The 27,869-nt window shown below is 37.4% G+C and overlaps 1 long non-coding RNA gene across 1 annotated transcript; it reads left to right on the top strand.

Moving 5' to 3' along the window:
• On the top strand, window positions 1-3,338 carry LOC133528360 (uncharacterized). The gene is made up of 2 exons (XR_009800987.1): window positions 1-3,052; window positions 3,102-3,338. It is a non-coding gene; the product is annotated as an uncharacterized LOC133528360 (long non-coding RNA).
• The last annotated feature ends 24,531 nt before the right edge of the window (window positions 3,339-27,869 follow it).

The following is a 27,869-nucleotide window of genomic DNA, read 5'->3' as shown; positions in this document are numbered from 1 at the left end:
ACTAGATGGAAACGGTTTTGGACAGAGAAGCATGGCGGTCTTTGGTGTCGGAGGCCAAGATCCACTTCGGGTCGCTGCACCATAGCAGTAAGTAAGTATTTATAAACATACTGTACCTTCTGTGTACCTAACCCAAAACGAGATATTTAAGAAAAAGTCCACCCGCCATTCTGACGTCAGGATTGCGGTTGGACCTATGAAATCTTGCATTATACCGCACTAAAAGTATGCAGTTATATGGTACAGTCGCCATCAGATATATCGGAGTGGCCGAGGTGCTCAAAGATCTCTAAACACGCACTCTAACCTCTTGACAGTAGAGGCATGTTCAGATATTCGTGGGTACCTTGGCCGCTCCGATATATATGATGGTGACTGTACCTTCAGTGTACCTCTGTAAATAGAAATAGAAACCGGTGTACCTCTCCCCAAAACAAGGTAGGCTAAGCTCATGCACAATATAACTGCATACTTTTAGTGCGGTATAATGCAAGATTTCATAGGTCCACCCGCCATCCTGACGTCAAGTTGGCGGGTGGACCGTTTTGTAAAATATCTCGTTTTGGGGAAAGGTACACTGGTTTATATTAAAGGTACACTGAGGTACACAGAAGGTACAATATGTTTATAAATATTTATTTGAAATTCGCTGAGGTCCACCGCCATCCTGACGCTTACCATATATCTAAGGACCGACCTTAGGGGCAATAACGATAGTGCTAGTTCAGTTGTTTCATTCACAAATTCGAGCCAATCGTGCTGTCTAACGCAACTAGATGCGATCAATCGCGTGCATAATGCGAACTCATCAACCAATCACGTTTTGGTACTTGTGGCGTTAGACTGCACGATTGGCTCAAACTCGTGTGCGTAACACCGCTGTACTGGCCCCATTCTTATTGCCCGTAAGGCCCGTCCTCAGACATATTATGTCAACGACACAGTCGCGATTTTAAAAAATCACATCGCTTCTGCTACCAAATTGTTGAGCATAACGTTTTCCTATCCATAGGTTCCACCTGTCCAGTAGGATCCACCATCTCGATCCACCAGATTGAAGAGATTGTTACTTAACTGATGGATCGAGATAATGAAACCTACTGAATAGAGCGGGTCGATTGGATATAACAAAGTACGCTTATATGAAACGCTACTCCGGTGTGCGAGTGAGACAGTCAGGCCAATTTGAACTTGCATTTGACAGAAAACTGTCTCCATCAAACGCTACCAGTTCCATTGCCGGCCTCTTCGCTGCCTTCTATAGTGGTTCAATCTTACCTTGCTTATGAATAAAAAGGGGCGTGCACACCGATATTAGAGTAATATTGGAATCATATCAGTTAGTTGCGGGCGTCTCGCTCGCACAAATACATGCGTATAAGTGCGAAATGAACACACGAATGACAGCTAACTGGTATCATTCCAATATTATTCTAAAATTGGTTTAATGTCAGTTGCACTTTCGAATTGGCCTACATAGCGATTTCCTTAGCCTGCACACCGGATCGGCGTGTGGGCCGGCATCTAGCTAATGTAAAGCCACCTCATTAGGTGCTTTTAGCCTTTTGAACGGCAAGAACACCTAAAGCTGTGGTGAGAGAAAGCCGCGCGTCCCTCATGCACTGCACTAGCTTTACAGCTTGCATTGCGACCAATGTATGCCGCTCACCGCCCCGCCGGTCGCGTGGGTCCAATCCACGGCCCTAGAAGACGTACTTTACATATAAACAAGAGCACGCGAGCATTTTGCGAGTTGTGTATGTGTACTTGTGTTATCTAGGCGCACAAACGGTTACAATAACAAGAAGTGTACACCGCGTGTGCAGTCCAACACGGGAGCACGGGTGCGATTCGAAAATAACGCGCTAGCGACGCATTACGACATTGATATTTTACCCTTTGAACGCCATAACAAAAACGTTACTCACATGCCAAGGTCACGGGCGCAAGTGAGCTTGAAAGTGCATGAGTATTACATTAGGGACTTTGACAGCGATTATAACAGCTATAATCATTAATGTGTTCATGGCCCTTAAATCATGTCTAGTGACGGCGCCTTTAGGTGTTCTTGACGTTCAAAAGGTTAAGGGCGTTTGCTAGCTGGCGCTAGTGCACGGAGCGGGCAAACACGCGCAGGTGCCTTTGTAAGTAAAATCAGTCGCACGCGTCCGCGCCAGTTAGCGTTGCTCATACTGTAAGAGCTCGTTCCCACTATGTCGGATGTCGTGGCGATTTTTAATCGTACGTTCCACTGGCAGAACATTTTATATGAAGCTGTTCACACTCGTCCGACAACGATTTTGTGTCGGATACGACATAAAATGTCGTGCGTTTTGCCAGCCCTTCCAGCCCGGAAAAAAATCGTGTCGTGTCTCGCTCGCGTACGAGTGAATATAGCGCTGTTCACATTTTGTCGGATGTCGGAACGATTTCGCCCGCGCCGCCCGCGGCACCCCCTCACACACCCGCGCGTCGCTGCCGCGTCGTTGCGATCGCTTCTTAATTCAGCTATCAAATTCTGAAATATTCATACGGTAAATCTTTCCCTGAGAATTGGGTGTACCCAATATCTCCTTTTTTTAACTGCCTCTAATCGTTTCTTTCGCAAATAATACAAAACCACAAACATTTCGTCGACGTTCATCTTGTACTAAGCCTCGCTACCCACTCGAAAAATACACGCCAGCTGCGATCGTGTACGACAGACGACTAGTGGGAACAGTACCGCCGACACCCGATTGAAATCCGGATCCGACATCCGACATAGTGAGAACAGCGGCAACGACACACGATTAAAAATCGCCACGACATCCGACATAGTGGGAACGAGCTCTAAGCCGCACGCCCGCTCCATGCACACGCGCGACGTTGCGGACGCCCTATGCCCTAAACCTTACTTGAAAGTGTGAAGGTTACTCTGACAGCGGCTATATCAGCTATAATGTATTTATGACGCTTTGAGCATAGCTAGTTACGACGCCTTAAGGTATTCTTGGCGTTCAAAAGGTTAAGGGCGTTTGCTAGCTGGCGCGAGTGCACGGAGCGGGTGCACGTGCGCGGGTGCCTTTGTAGGTAAAATTCGTCGCACGCGTCCGCGCCAGCTAGCGTCGCCAGTTACTGTTTTTCGTTAACCCGCTTCAGCTAGCAAACTAATCGCAAATGGTCCGAGATTGGCGCAATAACCATGCATTCCCTTATCTGGATCTGGATGCACCTATTCACCAATGCTTGCTTTAAAGTAACTTGTCGACTCGTCCTGATAATATTTGTGCGACCGTGAAGAAAATCTATGCCGTCACTTATTTTTCAATTTATATGAAATAAAGATGTTAAATGTATTCAAAAGTTTTTATTTAATAAAGTATGTATAAGTGCTCTGTGCATCCGCACCAGCTAGCGGTGCCCTTAGCAAACCAATCGCAAATGGTCCGAGATTGGCGCAATAACCATGCATTCTCTTATCTGGATCTGGATGCACCTATTCACCAATGCTTGCTTTAAATTAACTTGTCGACTCATCCTGCTAATATTTGTGCGACCGTGAAGAAAATGTATGCCGTCAGTTATTTTTCAATTTATATGAAATAAAGGTGTTAAATGTATTCAAAAGTTTTTATTTCATATGTATATATAATGGAACGAAATACAGCTACTATCTTAGCTTGGCAAGCAGTTAAGAGTCGCTGATGCTTTTAATGTATTCACTGCGTTAATTTTAGGTTTAAGATTCTTTATTCTCACTAAGAATTTGACAATTCACTTACATGAGAACTTAAAACTACACAATTTAATCCTGCTTCATATGGCAAACGAAGGAAACGTTGCTTTGAACCGCGACGCAATCTCAAATGTTTCACTTTTACACAATTTTCCTGCAGAGAGACAAAACAAGTATGTACATAGTACCTTTTTACGATTTATTTTGTCGTAATATATAAACTTAGATTTATTTTCTTGCTGCTAATTATGGTACTCCAACTACTCCATAAATACATTTACTTACCTACTTATTGCTTAGGAATCTTATTTCATGTTTAATAATAAGTTTATATAACGTTTCTAGCGGGACATAACGCATAAAAATGTAATGCTTTTTCTACCTTTATCCCTCGAATATGTAAGAGCAAGAGAGATAAATAGACGAAACTTACTAGTTCAAGGTAACCACTCGTTTTATTGTCAAAGTTCCGAATTAAACAAACTTATTCTTCGGTGACGTTTTTTAGCGTTTATAAGCGACTATACGGATCCAGCATTTGCCGCTCATTCGGTTCTCCTATTGCACGCAAGATGTCAGTACTAGAGAGGATTTGAAAAATCATAATTAAGTAGTTTAGTGCCATTTATTGAGCAGTAATAATTTAAAAAAATATATAAATTACTTTTTCATTATATTTCAGGCATGCAAAGTGATGTAAATGGTTACAAAAGTAACTCTATATGAATGACATTTTTTAGTTCCAGTTTACGCCGCAGCGCATGATCAAAATTATTAATATCATCTTCCCTGGACACTTTCGGTCTTTGGTGTCATATAAGTAATTAATGCTTAATTGAAGACCTTCCAAATAGGATATGACTCAATTGTATATACCAATAGTAAAAATTACTCAAACTGCTACCAAGGCTCCATCTAGTGCCAGGTAGAACAAACAAAGCGGCATTTACCACAATTAATTAACGAAAAAACTCGTTTTATTACCGCCCCTGCAAGCATTTGAGTGCAAGTATATATATATTAAAATACCTTATAAAAATGTCTTTTAAATGATATATATGGCTTGAGTATACAAGCAAGTTTCAGTGTTTAATAGCAGTATTTTTAATTCAAGCATATGTTATATCAACTAATTCCAGCCCTGTACGTACTTAAACGTAAGTAGTGGTAAACAGAAATCTAGAATTTCTCATATTCTTTCATACAAAACACCTAACAACCGGCTACGTAACAAGTACTTTGTAAAACAACAGTTTATATTCGCCACTCTTTTTTTTAAATTGCTCAGTCCCTGCACGTTATCCAAAGTTGGTGTCATACAATAAAATAATGCTAATAGTAAACCCTTTCAAACGAGATATGTCTCAACAGTATACATCCATGGGACAAATTGCCCATTCTCCTTTAGTTATGTTTAAAGCGTGACAAGCACCGTCAAACACATACTGACAACTACGTACATTGAAAATAATATTAAATTTGTTTTATATAAAAAAGATTTGTTATTGAATTAAGAGAAGTTGATAATCAAACATTATGTCGTTTTAGGAGTACAATATAGTAAACACCCCTATAATGGAACAGGCACCAGTAATGGGATGGTATGGACACATCCTGTAAAACAAGTATTTAACATCTGTTTTTATAGACAAGAGCTTAAGGGCTTAAGTTTAATTTTTCATTGATATTTTGTTAGTTTGAAAACTAATGGCGCCATACATCCCATGACTGGAGCAAAATACCATAGTTTTAATTGGTTAATAATATTGAAACCAATTGCAGTAGCTTTCATTAAATATATAGAAAACATAAAGGACGGATTAGACACTTTTAAAGCATAAAGCGGTAGAAATTTTACAGATGTCGGTGAAATATCAAAAATACTCCAAATTTCCTCCTTAATATCCCTTGATTGGTGCCGTCGTGCCGTTAATATATATGGTTTAATTATTTGCCGGTATAAGTAGTTTGTTGTTCACGGTTGAACAATGCCAGCATAAGCAATAGCAAACTAAGACAAAGCAATTGTGAGCGCGTCTCAGCCGCGGTTGCCAAATTCTACAATTTATGTCTCGCCGGAAGTCTTACTCGTTCCGGCGTGACGTCATCACACTCGTAGTGCTCCTTTATAGGGGGTTTCTTTCTACAACAAAGCTCTTAAAACTAACGAAAATTATTATGTTAACTGCACCAATCATGGGACGTTTCAGAGAAAATTTGGAGTATTTTTAATATTGCAAAATTTCTACCACTTTATGCGTTAAAAGTTGATTGTTATGTTTTCGATGTATTTTAAGTATAGTTACTGCAATTGGTTTTAAGATTATTAACAAATTAAAACTGTGTGGTTTTGCTCCAGTCATGGGATGTATGGCGCTATTAATTTTAAAACTAAAGAAAAAAATAGAATTAAACGTAAGCATATCTAAGGCTATTGTTTATGGTAAAATATTGCAAAAAAAAACTGATGATAAATACTTATTTTAAAATATTTTTCCGTCCCATTACTGGTGCTACGTCCATTATAGGGGGTGTTTACTATAGTCAAAGTCAAAATCATTTATTGCGGCCGTATAACATAATATGGACCGTGCAAGTGCGCAGCAATCTTCTAATTAAATAAATAACAAATTATACTACTATACTAAAAGAGAATCATATACAAAATGACTCGTTATGGTTGCTCTCACTTTTTAAAGTTAGTTAAATATTATGTTTATAACTCTACTTTCAATAAAAATGGGACAAGTGCGAGTCGGACTCGCCCACCGAGGGTCCCGTACTTTTTAGTATTTGTTGTTATAGCGGCAACAGAACTACCGTGATAACTATCACGGTTCACGAGATACAGCCTGGTGACAAACGGAGTCTTAGTAATAGAATCCCGTTTTACCCTAAAAACGTGAAATAAACGAAATATGTATTAGGTCTAGGTATCCAAAGCAAATGATCCTTACTAATGTATATTTGCAATCGAAGCGTAGTTCATCTTGACTAAGCTAATTTTTCACCGGTTGGAATAGATCAAAGTGGTTATCCTCCTTCCGGCCGAAATCGACCATGGCGACCACTTCGACTCCTAGTTAGCTCGGCGCTCATGCGCCCGAAGTTGGCTGACGTAGCCGATCTTCGAGGTGAACCCCCGTGCACATTGAGGGCACGTGAGGACACCAGCTACGTAGTAACGTAGTGGTAGTGAATGAACGCAAGCGTGTTTTCAGCTCGTCGCGTTTAGCGTCGAGGTCAGCTTTACGTTGCTCCTCGAAATCGCGCGCATTGCCATGCACCAGCCTGCGCCACTCAGGACGATGTGCTGCCAAACCTTCCCACTGAGAGGGTTCGATGTTGCATCTTTTCATGTGTTGTTTCTCAACATCTTTGTATCGGAGGAGTTGTCCGCCAAGTTTCCGCTTATCGTCCTCTAGTTCAGAATAAAAGTCATGACTTCATTACAATAAACGTCATATTTTCAATTTGACATTAATAAATAAATAATAATAATAAATTCATTTATTTCGACCGACTTAGGATCATATTACATTTAACTTATTATATTTAAACGTAAGATTAAAAAAATATAAATAAGAAAAAAGAATAAGAATTATTAATAATGACATAGCCACACTTTGCCATTGCTGCCATGCAGAGTTAGCTTGGTCCTGCTCTAATTTTTTTATTTCATTAATTTTAAGTTCCTCAATGTGTTCTCAGAATGAAAACTGTAAACCCCCGCTATATAAAGGCACACAGCTCCTTCCGGCGCACACTTGAGGGAATATATTAAGAACTTCCTTGGCTCGTGAATGAATTTGCGAAGTCGCATTGTATGGGGGCCGTTTTTAACCGAGGCAAGGAGGGATATGATAGACTAGTTTCTAAAACAACGTCGTGAGCACGCACGTAATATTTTCTATTCGGTATGTAAATATTTTTTTCGCACAATTTAATTTTTTGGTACAAGCTTTTATCGCTGACTGTACTTTTCTTAACACAGCCAACTATTCTCTACTAACTAATACTCATCGAGACACTTCTAAAAACCCCTAAACACAATTAGGTTGCCTTTTTTCATCAAATCATCACAGAGTTCCTATGGACGCCTTCTGCCTCCATTATCAGATCAGCTCGATGGTTACCATAATCACGTACGAGTAATATGTATGCAAACTTTCAGCTCAATCGGAAATCAGGAACTGGGTCAAATTTAGCTTACAAGATTTGACCCAAACACACATACATAGGTACATACAATAAAATACAATACTCTTTATTGAACACCTCACATAGTTGACAATAAATGTACAGAAACAAACAATTTGATAGAGGTAACAACAGGCGGTCTTATCGCTTAAGACACATACATACATACTACAGAGCTAGTTCAATAAGTAAAAGCTTATAAGTGCACAAATCACGTTTTTACTGCAACTTTTTTGACCCCCCCCTCCCCCTTGGTGATATTTGGTGAGGTTCTCGGCTTATCCCCCCTCCCCCACATAACCTCACAATTTTAAGACAGATAGTCTTGTATAGAGTAAATCTTGTTTATACTCGCTATTTTGAAGTGCCACGTGAAGATTTATGTTTAACGAAACGGAAAACCTATGTGGTAGATATTTTTTCTTAGTTTCGATCACTATAGAAAAATACACGTGAGATCTCCTTACACCCCTCTTCCCCCAACGTGATCTGTCGTGATATTTTCGTGACTGCCTTCCCTCGTATCGAACCTCGCGTGATTTGTGCTTATAAGCCCTTATCTAAACGAGAACTTATCGTTATCGTATTTCATTCTTCGAATCGGGCGGTAAAAATCTTAAAAAATCAAATGAAGCGGCAAAATATAGTTCGTGTCAACTACGATGTGGCGCAGAATTGTAATTTGCATGAACGTCTTCGTGAATGACACAATCTATAGTTACGGTTCATATACATCAAGTTACGAAAAAATATTTTCTTTAATGTTAAACAAAAAACATCCAGGGAGGAAAATGGGGACTACGTTTGTATGAAGAACCGATCGTCCATTTTCCTCTTAACGGCTATAGAAATCTTTACGCTTAAAATCAAAACTGTCTCCCTTAAATGAAAACCGAACAATCCAAGTAACTTCCAAGTCGGGCATCTCGACGATTTATCGACAAATATTTAGACAATATCGCTAATTTCGCATTCTGCCAAGACAAACTATAATCCGCAACTATGGGCGGTATTCAATAAATCGCAAGTTGCCGACCAAGACCGGACTTATGGGCGAAGAAAGTATAACTCGGGCTGACCGGGCCTAGGGTTGGGGTCACAGCAATATCGATATTTACCGGGTGTAATGTTTTAGGTGACAAAATATCAATTCGATAAATGTATGTAGACCGGGATATCTTTGTGATTTCAGAGGTATTTACTGCTATAAATTAAGTGAACTATGGTAATGAGTATAATCGCGTACATATATCTTGTATCACCTAAAAACTACACCCAATGTTATGTCTTATACAGGGCTGGCCAGTATTTTGCTTAAAGGATAAGCATTGCCATTCAACGTGGCAATGCGGCCAGCCTTCTGGGCACGCTGCCCATCGGCAGCGACTTGGGGGGGGGGGGGGGACGTTTTTTTATTTATAATGCCTTTACTTTAAGTTTATTTGTAGTCTTTATTATTATAATTAAGATTATTTAAATTCTGCGAAATCTCGTTTAAAAATTAATAAAAAGTATATTATGCCTAATGTTACAGCAATATCGATATTAACCGGGTGTAATGTTTTAGGTGATAAGATATAAATTCGACAAATGTATGTAGACCAGGATGTTTATGTGATTTTAGAGTTATTTACAGCTATAATAAAAGTTACACCCAGCGCCTAAAAAAAGTGCCTAATGTTATTTTTTATCAGATAATCATAGGGCTAAATAGAGGGAGGTACTCTTAATATAAGATTTTTATATGAAGTTAAAGATTTCGTTTCTATTTGATTAGTAACATTTTAAACTATGGGTGGCATTGAACCAGTGAAAATATTGATGTTCTAGTAGAAATGATACGTAAGATTAGATGATGGGCATTATATGTTGCATATAATCCCTGACAGTTGAATTTTAACTGTCGTGAGACGTACTAACATTAAACGAATACATGTAACATGTATCGCGAGTGACTAAAACACGTGAGTGTAAACCATAGAATTAATTTAAAGACAGCTGAGTAATTTACTTATGAATAATTCGTCATATACTTTTGTTTTATATTTTATAACCTTCTTGGTTCATATAATTTTGTGACAGAATTTAAAACAAAGACCATTACTTCCCTTTGGTATATTTTAGGGTTCCGTTGCCAAATGGCAAAAAACGGAACCCTTATAGATTCGTCATGTCCGTCTGTCTGTCCGTTTATGTCACAGCCACTTTTTTTTGCTATTACTCCCGCTAAATATGCGTGCCCTTTATGTGCAAGTTGAATTTAGTATTGATGCTCATTAGGTACAAAATCGCCCGTTGTTGGTTCATTATATTTTACTACATCCATCTCAACTAAAATATTAATTTTACGGTTTAAATGCGCATCGTCATTTTCGCTAGAGATTTTTATCGATATCCCCACACCCCGCCACTAGAAGCGGTCCGCCTTATTTGCGCGGCAAGTCTGATCACTTAAGCTGACACAGTAGCTTACTTATTACCTGAGATGGCACAACTTGCTCCAGCAGATGCCGACTAATAGATAATGGTGGAAGTGAAAATGATTAAGTTCCTCTTAAGTATGACACTTAAGAGGGGACACATAACAATAACCTCTAGCAGCCTACCGTCTCAATACTAGTACAAATTACCTCCAACGAAAGTTAAAGTTTACCATTTATTCAAATGTGACTGCCAATTTTTCTTGTAATCTTGCTGAATTAAATAGGTAAATAAATATGAACAATCAAAGACATATTACAAATTCTGGATCTATTCTCGTAATATATTTTTAGGCTTATTAGTGAAAAACTGCCATTGTTGCTAAGTTATTAATGTGTTATGCACAATAAAGACCATTAATACAGTTTGGGGCTATCTCATTTCAAATATAGTGAGAATGATACTGTCTTTGTGTTACGCTAGTACTAACTACTAATACCCATTAGAAATGGATGAGTATAGTGTTTTTGTTCTTATTTACTGACAAATAGTGTTTGCCACACTATAACTTTACTCCTACCGTAAAATTCTTTTTTTTTTGTTTTCGTATTTTGTTATATTTTCGTCAAAGCTCTTTATCGATATCCCCACACCCCGCCACTAGAAGCGGTCCGCCTTGTTTGCGCGGCAAGTCTGATCGCTTAAGCTGAAACAGTAGCTTACTTATTACCTGAGATGGCACAACTTGCTCCAGCAGATGCCGACTAATGGATAACGGTGGAAGTGAAAATTCCTGGCCAAAATATTTAGGAATGACAAATGGCCAGTGATTTAGACGCCGAAAAGATATAGGTACAGAAAGTAACTATAAAGAAAAATAAAAACCCCCTACGCATACTGCCAAAAAATCCATTTTATGCCAAAAATGCCTTACATCATTTTGGAAATGATTTTTATCAAAAATAGCTATGAACCTCGCTTTCACTTTACGTAAACAAAACCGCATCGAAATCGGTCCATCCGTTTGAGAGGTACGATGCCACAGACATTGGCGTCTAACATATAAAACCCCTTTTTGCGTCGGGGTTTAAAAAGGCCTACAAGTCTTTCGTTTCAATACACAACGTCATTAATTTTGATTTTTATTTTTTTAATGGCGGGATGGTTAATACGTAACGGACGGTAAAATTAACTTTCAATATTTCCAATTCTAGTTAGCATTCGGCCAACACTGTATGCTACCTTCTCCGTCTGGCCCGTCCAACTGAGTTTCGCTACGAACCAACACATGGAAGTATTAATAACTTAAGGCTTGCTTACCGCCCGGGCCTTGTTTTAAGACTAGTTCGCTCACCGTTTACCAAATTACATTATTACTAAAGTTCACGAATAAACTCTCGGTAGCACGTGTACTACTCGTGTGATATAGTGTTATTATGTGATGAACCAAAATTTCAAAATCTAAAAAAATACTTAATTTTGTTGTTATTTAAGGGCAATGTCATTTCCTTAAAGTAATGTTGTTGACCGAAGCGTTAGCGAAGAGGTCTCCGTTTTAATTTTAACTCGGGCATTCTGCTTTCGTATGTCCGGAGAACCGCTGTAGGTCGTATATCTTAATCATTGTCGTGAAATTTTGTGACCAGATTCTATGATCAAATAGTTTTTTTTTGTCGATCCATTAAAAAAAAATCAGAATACCGAAATTGGCATAAAGGACTTAAGTGCGAACAGCGTCTATAGTGCTTAAGACCATTGTGAGTTCACTGTGATAATGACTCAACGAACTAGGTATTTTTCACTTTTACATTTTCTAAGGCCTAGAAATATAATGATATTTATCGATATCTCTCATTCTGTAGTATAGCTCTGTCCCTTACGTAAGTAAAAGTTACAATTAGTGTATCTTAGGCCTAAGCTGAACGCGTGGTCTACAGCTCACAGTCACTAGTTACTCAACAATGTGTCTGGGCTATCATAATTTAATAAATATGAACTGTAATTTTATTTATATCTATTTGTACCAACCCTAATATTTGCAATCCCAAAAAAAAAACCACCGCGACAATATAATATAATAATACTGCGATCGCAATAAATAATGCACTTCAAATTCGAAATTCGAAGGGGTTCCAAAAATGGCCGAAATCAAGCAATAGACCGCGCGCTAAGCGAGCGAAATCGCAAACCCCTCGCTAAAAAAATGGCGGAGGGGCGTCTTTTCTTTATCTTTTCCTTATGTAAATTAAGACATAAATTCATGAGTTATTGGATATTTAATGAGGTTAAGAACTTTCGTGGAACTTTCCCGGCGCCGCGCTCCGGGGCGTCGTTATTTCGAATTCGGAATCTTCTCGATAGAAATAATAACGGAATTTTTGAGGCTGGCAAGTTTGCACCGTTCGGAAATAGAACGGTTTTAACGTCGGCTGCATTGTTTAAGTTTCGCTTGCGCTTGTATTCTTGTCATGGTAAAAAAATATAAAATACAAATATTTCTCATAACATTTTAGAGTCATTGCAACATATTTGTTTTGAACTTTGTTTTGGTGTTTTATGTAGGTAGGTATTTTTCTTACGAAAACGGTTAAGAGTGTTTTTGTGAAAGTTTTTTTGGGACCAACATATCCAAAATTTTTTATTGTATTATTTTCCTACTAACTTGTTATAGGTAGTTTTGTAAAGTTTTGTTATCGCTTTCTTAGGTAATAAAATAGTACATATTTAGTATTTTGTGTCTATTATACTTAACTATTTCATATACGAGTAGGTATGATACATTGACAGTAAGTGTTAAAAAAAATCATAAAAACTCAACCTTGGAAGCGGTTGTGCAATACTTTTATATCGGGTCGGTAACAGAAAAAAATAGCCTGGAAAATGAGCATTCGAATATCAACTTTAACAGCTGGTAATAAAGTTCAAAATGACAAATGACAGATACATGCATGTCAATGGCATACTGACATGTAAATAAAATTGATAAATAAACTTGACATGTATGGGCTGGATAGAGTGTATGTTTTTAAATCGCTTTATTTAAAATATGGTGCTGTAATCTGAGGCGTAATGTACGGCCAAGAAGAGTTTGGCCCGATATAACAGTACAACCATAATTTATAGTTATTGTAATGTTTTTTTAATTTATTACTATATTTACTATCCTTGTCTTTTGTATGTTTTATATGAATTTTGATTATTTTTGTTACCTGATTGTTTCACCGGATGGTCTCATCGGAAGATCAGGGAAGTCGCCAGCAACATGCTGAGATGAAACCATTTCATGGCACTGTCTCTTTTTTATGTTTCACTGTTTTGCATAGTTTTTTATTTGCTTGTATTTGTTTGATATAGAAAAACTTTTGGGTTTAATGTTTCAAACAAGGAAAACAAAAAGTAGGTAGAGTTAGACCAAGATAAGTCAGCAACGATTTTGATAGCAAACACAGTCGCACTTGTAAATTTGTACGTAAGTGTGATAGGGAGGCAACACGTCGAACGTGGTTCGCGGTAGGCCTCCTGTCCAGTCGACGGCGCCGAGTTCGCTAAAGTCTTTTTGCACTTCGTCTCTCCAGCGACGAAGTAATAATACGTACATAGTAATAATAGTTCAATGTATGATATCTACATTTTTATATGCAACTTTTTATTTAGTATCACGAAAATTCAATCATTACCTAAATTAATAGTGGCAATAAAGACCATTAACTGTCCGTCCGTAATCTAATCGACACGGAGACCAATTCGACTTACGTTTTGACGTCGAAATCGAATCTAAATGATGTCACTGTTCTCATTCGGTCGTGCGTCTCACTCGAACCAATAAATGTCCGGAAAAGTACGAGCGTACACGCGAATGATACTTAAATGAAATCATTTTGATGTTAAAGTGTACGCTCGAATTGACCTCATGGCCTTAATTTGTCTTAGCTTGTAAGAGTTGTAAGCCGGGGAAGGACAAGTGGGATGGTTCTTTGTTCAGCATGGCGGGAATGTAGGTACTGGTAAATACTGGTATATTAAGGATATATTCAAGAAGAAAATACCAATTAAATTTCTAAAAACTAGCCTTTGACTCATGCATTCTACCCTGTTTCACCTATGGCAGTCAAACATGGTCACTCACTGGAGATCTCATCAAACAAATTCGAGTATGTCAACAGTGAACAGAGAGAAGTGTCCTTAACATAAAGTTATCCAACCGAGTTAGAAACACAGAGATAAGCCCGTAAACTAGGGGATTGAAGTTTTCCACAAATTATGATGTTACAATACTTACAATCTGAAAATAGAAAGACGTTACTCCTTGTTATAATTAATAAGTACTATGAAGAAGTCTAGACTATGGAGCATATAATTCAGCGATGCCCTCTGCACTCATACTCGGGACCACCAGAGGACCTGCTGCGCCTAACACCCGACGCAATTGCGTGGCTGAACGCTCTGGATATTGACATTTAATTTTAATTGTAATGTAATTTTTATTCTGTGATATTTATGTAACTACCTATTTTTTGTATAAGCCATACGATTAAAAAAAAAAAATAAAAAAAAAAATACAGGTCTTTACCGCCAAGCCTCATGTTTTGACTAAGGAGTTTGTGAAGTTAAGGCTTGTAGAGATAGGACGTGTAGAGTTAGAAGCTTGAATCTCCATAAGATCTGATAACTTTCTGAAAGTGCGTCTTGGCAACATTTTACATAAAAAAAAAATTGTGGGATACTTTATTGTCCATCAAAATGTGAGGTCCTAAAAAAGGTCGCCAAAAAACATTTGCAACGAAATAAAGCGCTTCAGTTTTTAAAATCTGCTATGGTTTTGATATTGATATACATTAAATACGATCGCTTGTTTTTAGTGTTGCGAAATGCACTGCGAGTCGTGTCAAAGTCATATCATAACAGTAACAAATCAAGTTAACATTTTGAACTAAGAACTGGCTTCCAGATTATTTGATCTATCCTCAAATAATAGATGGGTATTATAAATTTAACTGAAAATTTCTAATCGATTCAGAGTCGCATACAGTTTTATTGACCGATCGTTATCGAAAGTCTCAATTCCAGCTTGGCCAAAAAAGCTGTATTGGAAGTTCTTCTTTCTCCTCTAGGTACAGGTCGCAATTCTCAACCGATTCTCGTAAAATATTGCGAGCAGGTTCGATGATAATTTATTGTCATATAATTTTCGGATATTTTTCAAAATGGCTGAGCCATACATTCATTCCGTTTTATTTTATGCTTGCGTGGTCTACAACTCACAGAACCAATTAGTTCTAGGTTAAGATCCGAAATTGTATAAAGTATTAATGCCCTGTAAAGTAATTAGGAACTCGTCTTCGGGCCGGAGCGAGCAGTGATTGCAGCCGATGTCACGTGACGTAACTAACATTTCCGGCGGGGCCGCCTGCCCGCCGCGGCCCGCCCTAGCCGCCCAACGTATTCTGTACATATCTGTCTTATACACACACTTTTCACCATGAATTCCATGGCTTTCATATGTAAGAACGAGTGTGTAAGAAAGAAGTAGAAGAGGGAGCTGAAAGGGGTAGACCTTGGCGGACTTTTTCTGATCGAATCGGGGAAATCCTGAAGAAAGGCCAGGTCAAGAGCACCCTAAACTGAGGAGCGTGCATGAGGAATCTTATGAAAGACGTATGTTAGGATCGTAGCAAGTGGAATTCCGTGATCTGCCTACTCCTCCGGGAAAGAAATAAATAAATATTATAGGACATTATTACACAAATTTACTAAGTCCCACAGTAAGCTCAATATGGCTTGTGTCGATGGTACTTAGACAACGATATATATAATATATAAATACTTAAATACATTGAAAACACCCATGACTCAGGAACACATATCCATGCTCATCACACGAATAAATGCCAGGATTTGAACCCGGGACCATCGGCTTCATAGGCAGGGTCATTGCCCACGAGGCCAGACCGGTCGTCAAAATAAGCATGATTATACTCGTATGTATGTAAGTCGTATGTAAAAACGTCAAGTAAAGTTTCTTGTAAGTTAATGTAAAGTTAATTTTTTTTTAAATCGGTATGGTAAAAAGACAATACAAAAACATATACTTACAAACTTTCACTGCTATTTTATACCAAACTTGTAAGTACTGTTTTACTGTACCTACTGAGTACCTATGGTATGCAGGGTAACGATAATTATACAATTAACTAAGTATATACCTACACTGTAATAGTACATTACGACACAAGTGCGAAAAATAGGAAATTACCTATTCGCACATGTATCGTACAACGTTTTACAGTACATATGGCCCTTTAAATGTTCGACACAGTAACGTAATATGCTAATTTTCGCACTAGTGCGGTAAAGTAGTACCATATGTACTGTAATAGTACATTAAGATACAAGAGCGAAAAGCAGGATATTTGCAACGAGTGCTGATAAATCCACACGAGTTGCGAATTACCTTTTCGCACGTGTATTGTACAATGTTTTACAGTACATATTGCCGTTTAAATTTTCGACATACGCACGTATATTGCTAGTTACTGTACTATGGCGGTAAATTAGCACCATATGTAATGTAAATAAATGTTGCATTGACTTGAAGTAGAGGTCTTGGCGCCTACATAAATAGTTATTTTTGCAACAAGAGAGGAAAGTTAGTTTTTCTGGCGAGTGTTGATTTTGAGTCCCGAGTAAGCGAAAGATTCTATAATTGAATCTTGAGCGTAGCGAGGGACTCAAAAACACGAGATGTAAAATAACTTTGCTCTCGTGTGACACATACTACTTTTCACCTCAGTAGTGAGAACATATTAAATGTTAAGACAATTCAACATCAAGTAAATTTTTTATTCCTGTATTCATGGCCATCACTAAATTAAAAAGCTACTTTGTCTCACTCCCTGGAGTGAGGAAAGTCAACCTTTTCTCACTCCCTGAAGTGAGGAAAGTCGCACTTTCCACACTCCTTGGAGTGACGAAAGTAGGCTTGTTCAAGCTGCTGAGGTAAAAAAAAATTAATTATTGTTTTGAATTTTCATTCGATTGGGCAATGGAAGACGTGGTCACTTTGTCTTTCGCAGGTATCGTTTATTTCGTAGACATCTATTACAGTTTACAATTAATTGCTGTATTTATTTACAATAACAATATACATAATAGATATATACAGATGATTACTATAACTAGTTTATATCTAAAATAGGCCCTTGAGGCATTGTACAACGTATCAGCATTGCGATACAACGAGGAAATGCCGTCAGCATCCTTGGTACAATGCCTCAAGGGCCTATTTTAGATTTAAGCTAGTTATAGTAATCCTGTGTATATATCCATTATGTATATTGTTATTGTAAATATACTGTTAAGTAAATTAGACATTTGTTTTCGTGTTTTTTTTTTCTATCGAGCCCACGCTTGCAAATATAGTCCAGTTTCCGTGTGAATTTTTCGTGGCATTTGCCCTTGATTAAAATGTGTAAAAAATCAATATAAAAGCTACAATTGTGCCGTCTTAATATGATTAATCATAATAGGTATCCATACGATATTGATATATGAAACTAAATAAATAAACTTATCGAAACATGTCCGGGACAGATAAATAACGTGGTCATGTTGAGCCACGCGTGAAAATACGGCCCACGCGCCCACTTACAGTCGCCAAGTAAACTTCTGTGTGGGCCGAGTTACAAGCGGTATAGGTAAAAAACTTAAGTAAGTCACTTGTTGTATGTAGTTGTGACGTATTCGAATAGACATTTGTTTTGTTTTTTGTGTGTGTGTTTTTTTATACTACGTCGGTGGCAAACAAGCATACGGCCCGCCTGATGGTAAACAGTCTCCGTAGCCTATGTACGCCTGCAACTCCAGAGGAGTTACATGCGCGTTGTCTTTTAAACATGTATTGTCTATTCGAACACGTCACAACTACATACACCGGGTGACTTACTTAAGTTTTTTACCTATAGCGCTATCTGATTTGGAGGCCAAGAGCCTAATTCAAACTGACTTCAAAATAATGTCAGTCTCACCCGATGCGTGTCGCTCGCGCCAATACATGCCTTAAGCCATTAAGTCAGCCATTTGTACCTTCATGTATTGTGCAATACAGATTAAATACATAAATAAATGTACGTACAAGTGCGACCGAAACACACTAATGACTGACATTACTTAGATTTCATTTTGTTCTCATTCGCCTGTGCTTAGCGCTCGCGCCAATGCACCGTTCGTACATAACACACGCATACGCATAATTGGGATAAGTACGAGCGAAATGTACGCGTGAATGATAAATAAATTACATTATTTAGGAACTCTACGAAACGAGCTGCTTGCCGCTGACACGAGCTGCTTGAACAATAGTCGGCTTGAATAAATACCTACGTACTTAACAACAAAGCTAAGGCCGTGGCATGTACCCGTACTCTCGCTCGCACTTATATGCGAGTACGACCGACATGCATAGAATGTAAGTTACTTTCTAGATAGCGTTTATGTCGGTGCCGAACTGGTAGTAGCCACACTGCATACGACCGGTGAGGCGGCAAGCGGCAAATTAAGGCCGTTTATACATTTGGTCGAGCACAATGTATAAAGGGCCTTGATTTTCAGTTTGCTTCCACGCTGGTCAAGCGCGTCCAGGCCGCGGCCTTAGCTTTGTTGTTGTGTACGTAGATATTTAAACGAGCGCAGTCTGTGTTTACAGACTGCGCTAGAACGCTAATCGCTCATCACTTCCGACGCCGGCTATTATCCAAGCAGCTCGACTCAGCGGGTAGCCTGGTTTCAATAACAGACCATTCAGAAGGGTTATTGTACAGATAATTACAAGTTTTACGCTCAGGTGGCATCCGCAGGGTTAGAAACATACAAGCTCGATATGTTATCAACAAAAAAGGACAGGGATATCCCTGTCTGCCTGCGATGCCTGTTATTATTCATCATCATCAACGCCTCTTAGTAGTTTTCGGCCACAGCAACTGCTTTCTACCGTTGAGAGTGTCGCTGGTGCGCTCTCAGGCGACTGACGTAGCCAATCTTATCAGCGAATGTGCGGCCACACTCGCTGCAGGATAGCACCCCTCCGATGTAATTATTGCTCATGGCCAGTGATCGGAACTATGAGAGTAAAACTTTAACAAAACTTACCAAGCGGACGTAAAAAGAGTGCTTATCCTTAAACATATTCGAATATCTATGAATGTAAATATTTTTATGGCTGTAAGTACGAGTACTATACTATTCCTATCCCTATGGACATGAATATTTTTAGGGCTGTATGCAGTATTTTATGTCCGCTTAACAAGTTTTGTTAAAGTTTTACTCCCATAGTTCCGATCACTGCTCATGGCAATAGGTGGCAGGGCTCGGAACCGGTTTATTTTTAAATCCCGAAATAGCAAAATATTTTTAATTATTTTATACACTTTACGTAGGACTGGATCATGTATTTAGGTAACAAATTCGCATTATTAGATAGTCCCATTAAAAATGAAATAATAAACCAAAGAACGAAAAAGAACGTAATAATACCGGTATTTTTTGTATGAAGAAAAAACCGGTTCCGAGCCTTGATAGGTGGTCTGGCCTTTAGCTCGTCACGCTTAGCGTTATTGTTATTATTATCAATATGATTAAATGAATATAAATATGAATATAAAAAAAAATCACTTGAAAATATTTAACTTCCGACGATTCGGGGATTATCTTCGTGGTCCTGGAGAAAAACGGGCTGAAGTTGGCATCAACATTTTCGAACGGTGAATTCCAATATTTATCAAGCAGGTACGTCTGTGAGCGATATTACAAATTTTTAAATTGAAGAAAAAATCGACATACGCACGTATATTGCTAGTAACTGCACTATGGCGGTAAATTAGCACCATATGTAATGTAAATAAATGTTGTATTGACTTGAAGTAGAGCCCTTGACGCCTGCATAAATAGTTATTTGTGCAACAAGAGAGGAAAGTTAGTTTTTCTTGCGAGTGTTGATTTTGAGTCCCGAGTAAGCGAAAGATTCTATGATTGAATCTTGAGCGTAGCGAGGGATTCAAAAACACGAGATGTAAAACAACTTTGTGACACATACAACTTTTCACCTCAGTAGTGAGAACATATTAAAGGTTAAAACAATTCAACATCAAGTAAAAATTTTATTCCTGTAATCATGGCCTTCACTAAATTAAAAAGCTACTTTGTCTCACTCCCTGAAGTGAGGAAATTCGCACTTTCTTCGCATTATTAGATAATTATTAAATGAAGAATATAATGATTAAATTAATATAAATATGAATATAAAAAAAACACTTGAAAACATTTAACTTCCGACGATTCGGGGATTATCTTCGTGGCCCCGGAGAAAAACGGGCTAAAGTTGGCATCAACATTTTCGAACGGTGAATTCCAATATTTATCAAGCAGGTACGTCTGCGAGCGATATTACAATTTTTTTAATTGAAGAAAAAATTAGGAATAAAAATCTTCTGTTCCATAGAAAACAATACTATGATTCGCCGTAATGTATAAGACAGAACCCTTAGTGTAAATTTATTCGATAGCGAAACGTGACGTACGCGTTTGTGTTAATCATTTAGTATGGGATTTAGAAACAGCGCGCCAAGCGGGACGTTTTGGAAACTAAAAATCCCATACAAAATGAGACTTAACGCAAACGCGTACGTCACGTTTCGCTATCGAATATATTTACACCAGGGGTACAGATTTTCTTTTTGCGTTTTCGGGATTGACTGAATAGTAAAAGTTGTTAAGTATAACCTAGATTTTCGACCCCCAGAGTATGGTTATACATAACAAAATCACTGTTTTAATTATGTATGTATATGTAATGTATTGTATGTATGTAGTGTATGTGTATTATATTCTCTAACAGCATAGTAATAAGTCATAATTCCTCCTGGTCCTGGCCCCTCACGAATTATAAATGGATGTGGCCTGAGGGCCTACCGCGAACCACGTTCGACGTGTAGCCTCTTTGTCGCACTTGTAAATTCGTACGTAAATGTGACAGGGAGGCAACACGTCGAACGTGGTTCGCGGTAGGCCCTCTGGAACAGGAGCAAAAAATTTAACTGTAGACGCTACTCCTCAAACTGACCAACATTTGTTCAGTAACTTTAAAAAATAACTCGTATTTTGATTTTTAGAACACTTTATGTATAGTTTATTCTAAGACGCAATGTATTGCGAATTTTGTTATGTTTAAAGCGTGACAATCAACGTCAATTACACTGATGGCATCGTACATTGAAGGTAATATTTAATTTTTATGAAAAATAGGAAGTATAAAGAATTCATAATTTTCAGAAATCGCTGAACAATCGTTGGTAAGTGTGAGGAGGACAGCCTACAGTTACCTAAATTTATTGTTCATGTTACAGGCCTACACCTACATATGTATAAATATATACTCATAAATTGCGGATGTTATTATCAACAAGGAATTTAATGCGAACCCCCAAATTCCGCGGTTTATCCATCTTACCCTAATATCGAAACTGATCACCCCTCCCCTCTCGGAACTATTGATACATGAAGATTTATGTCTGTTCGTGTTTATTGGTATTTTATTCAAAATGGAGGCATTTATTAAGTTTAGGCAGTAGGGAAATCTATTTTATTGTACAGTCAGCGTCAAATACTTTGTAGCAGTCAAAGTGGCCAAATAGTTCGGTACACCATACTAAATATATGGTGTACCGAACTATTTGACTACTTTGGTTGCTACAAAGTATTTGACGCTGACTGTACTTAACTATATAATATATTTATATAATATATATATATTTTTTTTTTATAATATATTTTATATTTCGTTGGTTAGGAAAGTATGATAATTTCAGTCATCAGTCATGATAATTTCTTGACGACCGGTTTGGCTTAGTGGGTAGTGACCCTGCCTATGAGCCGATGGTCGCGGGTTCAATCCTGCATGCATTTATTCGTGTGATGAGCATGGATATTTGTCAGGAACAAATATCCATGCTCATCACAGTCATGGGTGTTTTCTATGTATTTAAGTATTTATATATTATATATATCTTTATCTATGTACCCTCAACACAAGCTTTATTGAGCTTACTGTGGGATTTAGTCAATTTGTGTAATATTTATTTATATACAAGAGAGCGGTTATACATATACATTTTCTATTTTCGCGGTAGGCCCTCTGTTTTATAGAATCATCCGTTTTTCTTGTGTCGTAGGTATTTTCTTCGGTTTATCACTTATATCAAAACATGAACGTGACTAATTATAAATAATTTTAATTACAACGCAAATGACTAATTAGCAACCGCGTGCACATCAAAGATCATTACAGTTACTTTAGCGCTACCATAAATAATAATAACAAATAGAATGGTCTTCATTGTCATTTAAATACACATAATTAAATTTATTTTAAGAGCCTCGGTAGAGAGTACCATTTTGTACCATTTGGCGTTGAAAATCTAGGTCCATGGGGTCCCAGCGCGCACAAGTTTTTTGGAGAAATCGCGAAACGTCTGTTTGACGTAACTGGCGACCGAAGAGCTGGCGGCTTCCTCGCACAACGTATCAGTATTGCGATAGAACGAGGAAATGCCGCCAGAATCCTTGGTACAATGCCTCAAGGACCTATTTTAGATATAAGCTGGTTATAGTAATCATCTGTATATATCCATTATGTATATTGTTATCTCAATAAATTTTAAAGTTAATTTATTTTATACTTTTTTTTGATATTAACGGATTTTTATTCTTAATTTATTATTCTTACTTATAGACTATAATTCTTAATTATTAATTTTGACATTACCAGTGGTGTAATGTTCGATAAAAATTGTATTTGCATGCATTGTATAATTTTTTTATCTGCAAATAAATAATGATTGATTGATTGGTCTCTCATAACGTCACCGATAATCATTAACAGTCGTCGATTAAATTGGTTACTCCATAGGCAGCACTTATCTAAAATTGCATGACATTTGTTGCAACGTCTGGAGACGCCTTAAGGGCCTCTAACTAGTATACGATTTGACCACAGGTAACAATTAGAATCACAATTCTCAACATTATGTTTATGTTCGTCCATGATTTCGTAATGGCTAAATTTACAAAGTATTACAATTTTATGGTACTTATAGTTTTGACATGAATTCGGTCTGAAAAGTTTAAATCTAAACAAATAAAAAAAAAAAGTATAAACTATAATAGGTACCTACTGGCTCCGCTTCTCCGTCTATTTTATTATTATTCAACGAATTCACATTTTAAGTTTGGTAATTGTATTATAGTGTTACGACTAATGCACGAAATTATTAGTTCATTGACTTCATAGAAACATTAACAAATTCAAAGTTAAAAGTTAAAGTGCGACATAAAATAGTAGAACATTTTTGCCCATCCCCCCTCCTTGTCACACCTGGTGACATTTGGTAGCCCCGTCCCCCCTATACTATCCGCAAAACTATCTGGCCGGTCAGGTCATAATGCCATCTCTTTCACTCTTGGTTGGTCTTAACAAGGGTAACGGAGATAGCATTATGATCTCAGTGGCCAGTTAGTTTTGCGGCAAGTATAGTGTGACGTTACTTAATTGGAAATTTTGCTATAACAGAATCAATTCGAATTAAGTACCTATAACTTTTATAAAAGCAATATTAGATTTTATGACACGAAACTGATTAGGAATAAAATATCACGAATAAGAACGATTTATCATTATAATAGTACATTACGATACAAGTGCGAAAAATAGGAAATTCGAAACGAGTGGCGATAAATTAAAACACGACCGAAGGGAGTGTTTTAAATCGACACGAGTTGCGAATTACCTATTCGCACATGTATCGTACAACGTTTTACAGTACATATGGCCCTTTAAATGTTCGACACAGTAACGTAATATGCTACTTCTCGCACTAGTGCTATAAAGTAGCCCCATATGTACTGTAAAAAACTATTATACAACTGTACATCAAATACAAGTATTCTGGACAATGTTCGGTCACAGGTGAAGTTAAAGTGACGTCACACTGTGACACAAGGAAGGAACCCCCCCTGGGTTCCTTGTCACAATGTCACATTTTATTGACCCCCTCCCGCTCCTAAAAGTGTGATGTAATTAATGGACGACCCCCTTCGGTGGAAAAAAACGACACAAAAATATTCTCCTATGTATATCGTAACACTATTAGTTTTACAAAAGATATACAGATCTTCTTTTCCGAAAAGTTAATAAGTAACTCCAATGATATTTATATGCTTTCTAGTAGAAAATAGTATTTCATTTTCATAGCCAACTGACGAAAGTATTTAGGTAGGTAATAATTGTAAAAAAAAAAATATAGGACATTATTACACAAATGGACTAAGTCCCACAGTAAGCTCAATAAGGCTTGTGTTGAGGGTACTTAGACAACGATATATATAATATATAAATATTTATAAATACTTAAATACATAGAAAACACCCATGACTCAGGAACAAATATCCATGCTCATCACACGAATAAATGCCCTTACCAGGATTTGAACCCGGGACTATCGGCTTCATAGGCAGGGTCACTACCCACTAGGCCAGACCGGTCGTCAATGTTAAAGACGAACATACATGTAAAAAAACTAAATTGCTCGCATTTTAGTCTTTATCTACGAAATAATTCCCAAACGTCACTGCATACCCTTTTTGTCCGTCATAATCACCAGACATTTGGTAAATATACCTATAAAAAAATATACATACAACAATCAAAATTTCATAACCCTCGGCATTCATCTTAAGACGTGCTCACATCAAACGACATCTCAACGTAGGGTCCCAACCCTAGCAAAAAGGGAAAAGAAAAAAAAAAACAGCCAAAGACGCAATTACTCCTCGACAACATTATCTAATACCGCTCAAGAAAATAAAAAACAACTCCTATTGCTATTGCATTTAGGTTGACATACGCATGAAATTCGTTTTCAAACTGAAAATGTAAGGTGGTTTTACAGATCGCTAAAAGCAGGGCTGTATCAAAGAAATGTGTCTAATGAATCTATTGGTAGCTGCGCTTATGCGTGTATGTGTCAAGTATTTTTTTAAATACACAAACACAGTTGTGTGTGTGTGTGTGTGTGTGTGTGTGTGTGTGTGCAAGGAGGGGAGAGCCAAGAGATGCTTTCTTCGGCTCCTTGCTTCTTATGATGCGCTCGAATCACCTTGATAGTTGCTATGCTGGTATTATAGGAACTGAAAAAGCGCCTGTCGTAAATTCAGTTGTGTTTGTACACTCTGGTAAACCCACTTTGTCAGTAGAAATAGGCGCAAAATTCAAATTTCAAAGGTCAACTCTTCGCGCCTTCATTTTTTGCCGCTTTTTTCTGCTGATGGAATTGATTTTCCAAACTATACAAGTTTTTAGCTGATATGGATTTTAAGTGTCTACAATGTTATTTACTTTTATATAAAGCAAGATATTTCGATCCTAATAGGAGAAAAAAATGTCTCAAAATATCCACACATGTTTCGTTCCTTCTCTACCATTACCGTCACACAGTCTAAGAAAAATATTAATTAAGTGGAAATAAAAATCTTAGGACACTTTCTTTCTGTTATTAAGTAGGATCAAAAGAGCTCGTAATTCTGTGCATAAATAACATAGAAATACAACATACAACTTTACATAAAATGGTCCACCTTACACAACGACGGTTAATAATTCAGTGAAAGTCTGCGTTTTAATGTAAGGTCAAGCCTTTGCTTTGCCTTGTGGCATTAAGTCCGCCTTTTGTAACTGTACATTTTTTACTATACAGTAAAGTGTAAATAAATAATAAATGAGCCTTGTGAGCAGTACACAGTATTGAAACGTACGACTCCCATTATACCTCTCGCGACGAACAATCGTCACTATGACAGTTCTAAGTCTCTTATGGTTCGGCCTAAAAATAATTGAAGAAATATGTTGTTACCGTATTTTTATTAATTAAATGTTACATTTCAAAATAAATGAATGTGCCAAACTTCAAATCACTACAAACATTTTACAGCTGCGGCGGCATCATGGTTCCATTTTTATCACTTGTCACTATGCCCGTCACTTTTGCACTTACATACTTGTTAGAACGGCACAGGTATGGTGACAAATGATAAAGAGCCGACCATCTTAGCCCTACTGCTCCATATAAAACAATCATTCGACGCGAGAGGTTTACACACACGAGGGATTTAACGTTTTCTCATTTCAGTTTTTATCTTGATCTGTTTCTTTTTATTTATACGTTTTGCATGCTTTGTATATAGCTTTGCAGAATTTTTAATGTAGCTTTCAATAAAATATTAATTTGATGTTTACGTTACATATCTACTCATAAATGTAGGTAGCACAATATTGTTAACATTTTTCAGATAAGGAAAGCGGTACCTCCTGGCACAGGCTATATTAAAGCTTAAAAGGAGGTTCCAATCACTAACTTTAAGATGGTTATTGTGAAAGTAAAATAAACATTTTGATTTTGATTTTGAGAGGTATCTATAGAAATGCATTGTAACCATCAAGACCACTCATTCGCCCTCTAAATCACTCCCCCAATTTCGCTCTCGCGGCCGATCGTCTCAACTCACGCACACAAACTCACCACCACTATCGCACTACGCACCCACACAGACACACCCGGGGGCGCGTGCCCTAGACTCCTCCTTTATATTTTCTTCTTTGTTATGTAAAAAAATAATAATAAGAGAAAGGGGACTCAAAATCGATACTCAAATGGCGGCGGTATCGGCCGATTTACTTTTTTGGCTGATTATTGCCTGGATAGGAACGGCATTTGAATCGTTTGCGGTAAGTGGTGTGTTACGAACGGAGGTTACTATAGAAGTTGTGTATGTCAAGTTATTCTCGTGTTTACGTTTTTGAAAAGTAAGTACTTAAACATTAACTTAAAGGTTATTCCAACGGTAAACATAGGAGATATTCTGAAATATATTGTTTAATACAGTTGCTCAAAAACTTGCGACTTTTAAAGGAAACTAACATTAACACTCATCAATAACTAGTCATGAATTGGAACTAGTGGAGAAGTAAAAAGCACTAGTTCGCAAATTCCAACTTTCCGCACGCTAAACAGCTACGTAAATTAGCATTTTTGAGCAACTGTATTAAAATAGTATATTACGATACAAGTGCGAAAAATAGGAAATTCGAAACGAGTGGCGATAAATTAAAACACGACCGAAGGGAGTGTTTTAAATCGACACGAGTTGCGAATTATCTATTCGCACATGTATCGTACAACGTTTGACAGTACATATGGCCCTTTAAATGTTTGACACAGTAACGTAATATGCTAATTTGCGCACTAGTGCGGTAAAGTAGCACCATATGTACTGTAATAGTACATTTCGATGCTAGTGCGGAAAGTGTGTCATTACTTTATGGTAATGACACACTTTCCGCACGTGTATCGAACGACGTTTTTTAATACAGTTGTGAAAAAATAAGAAAAACAACAAGTATTTTTTTATGCATGTTCTATAAGATGA

The sequence above is a fragment of the Cydia pomonella genome, chromosome 19 (assembly GCF_033807575.1).
Source record: "Cydia pomonella isolate Wapato2018A chromosome 19, ilCydPomo1, whole genome shotgun sequence".
In the NCBI taxonomy this organism is placed as follows: Eukaryota; Metazoa; Arthropoda; class Insecta; order Lepidoptera; family Tortricidae; genus Cydia; species Cydia pomonella.
The sequence above is the reverse complement of the archived record's forward strand: the minus strand, read 5'-3'. Positions and strand labels throughout refer to the sequence as shown.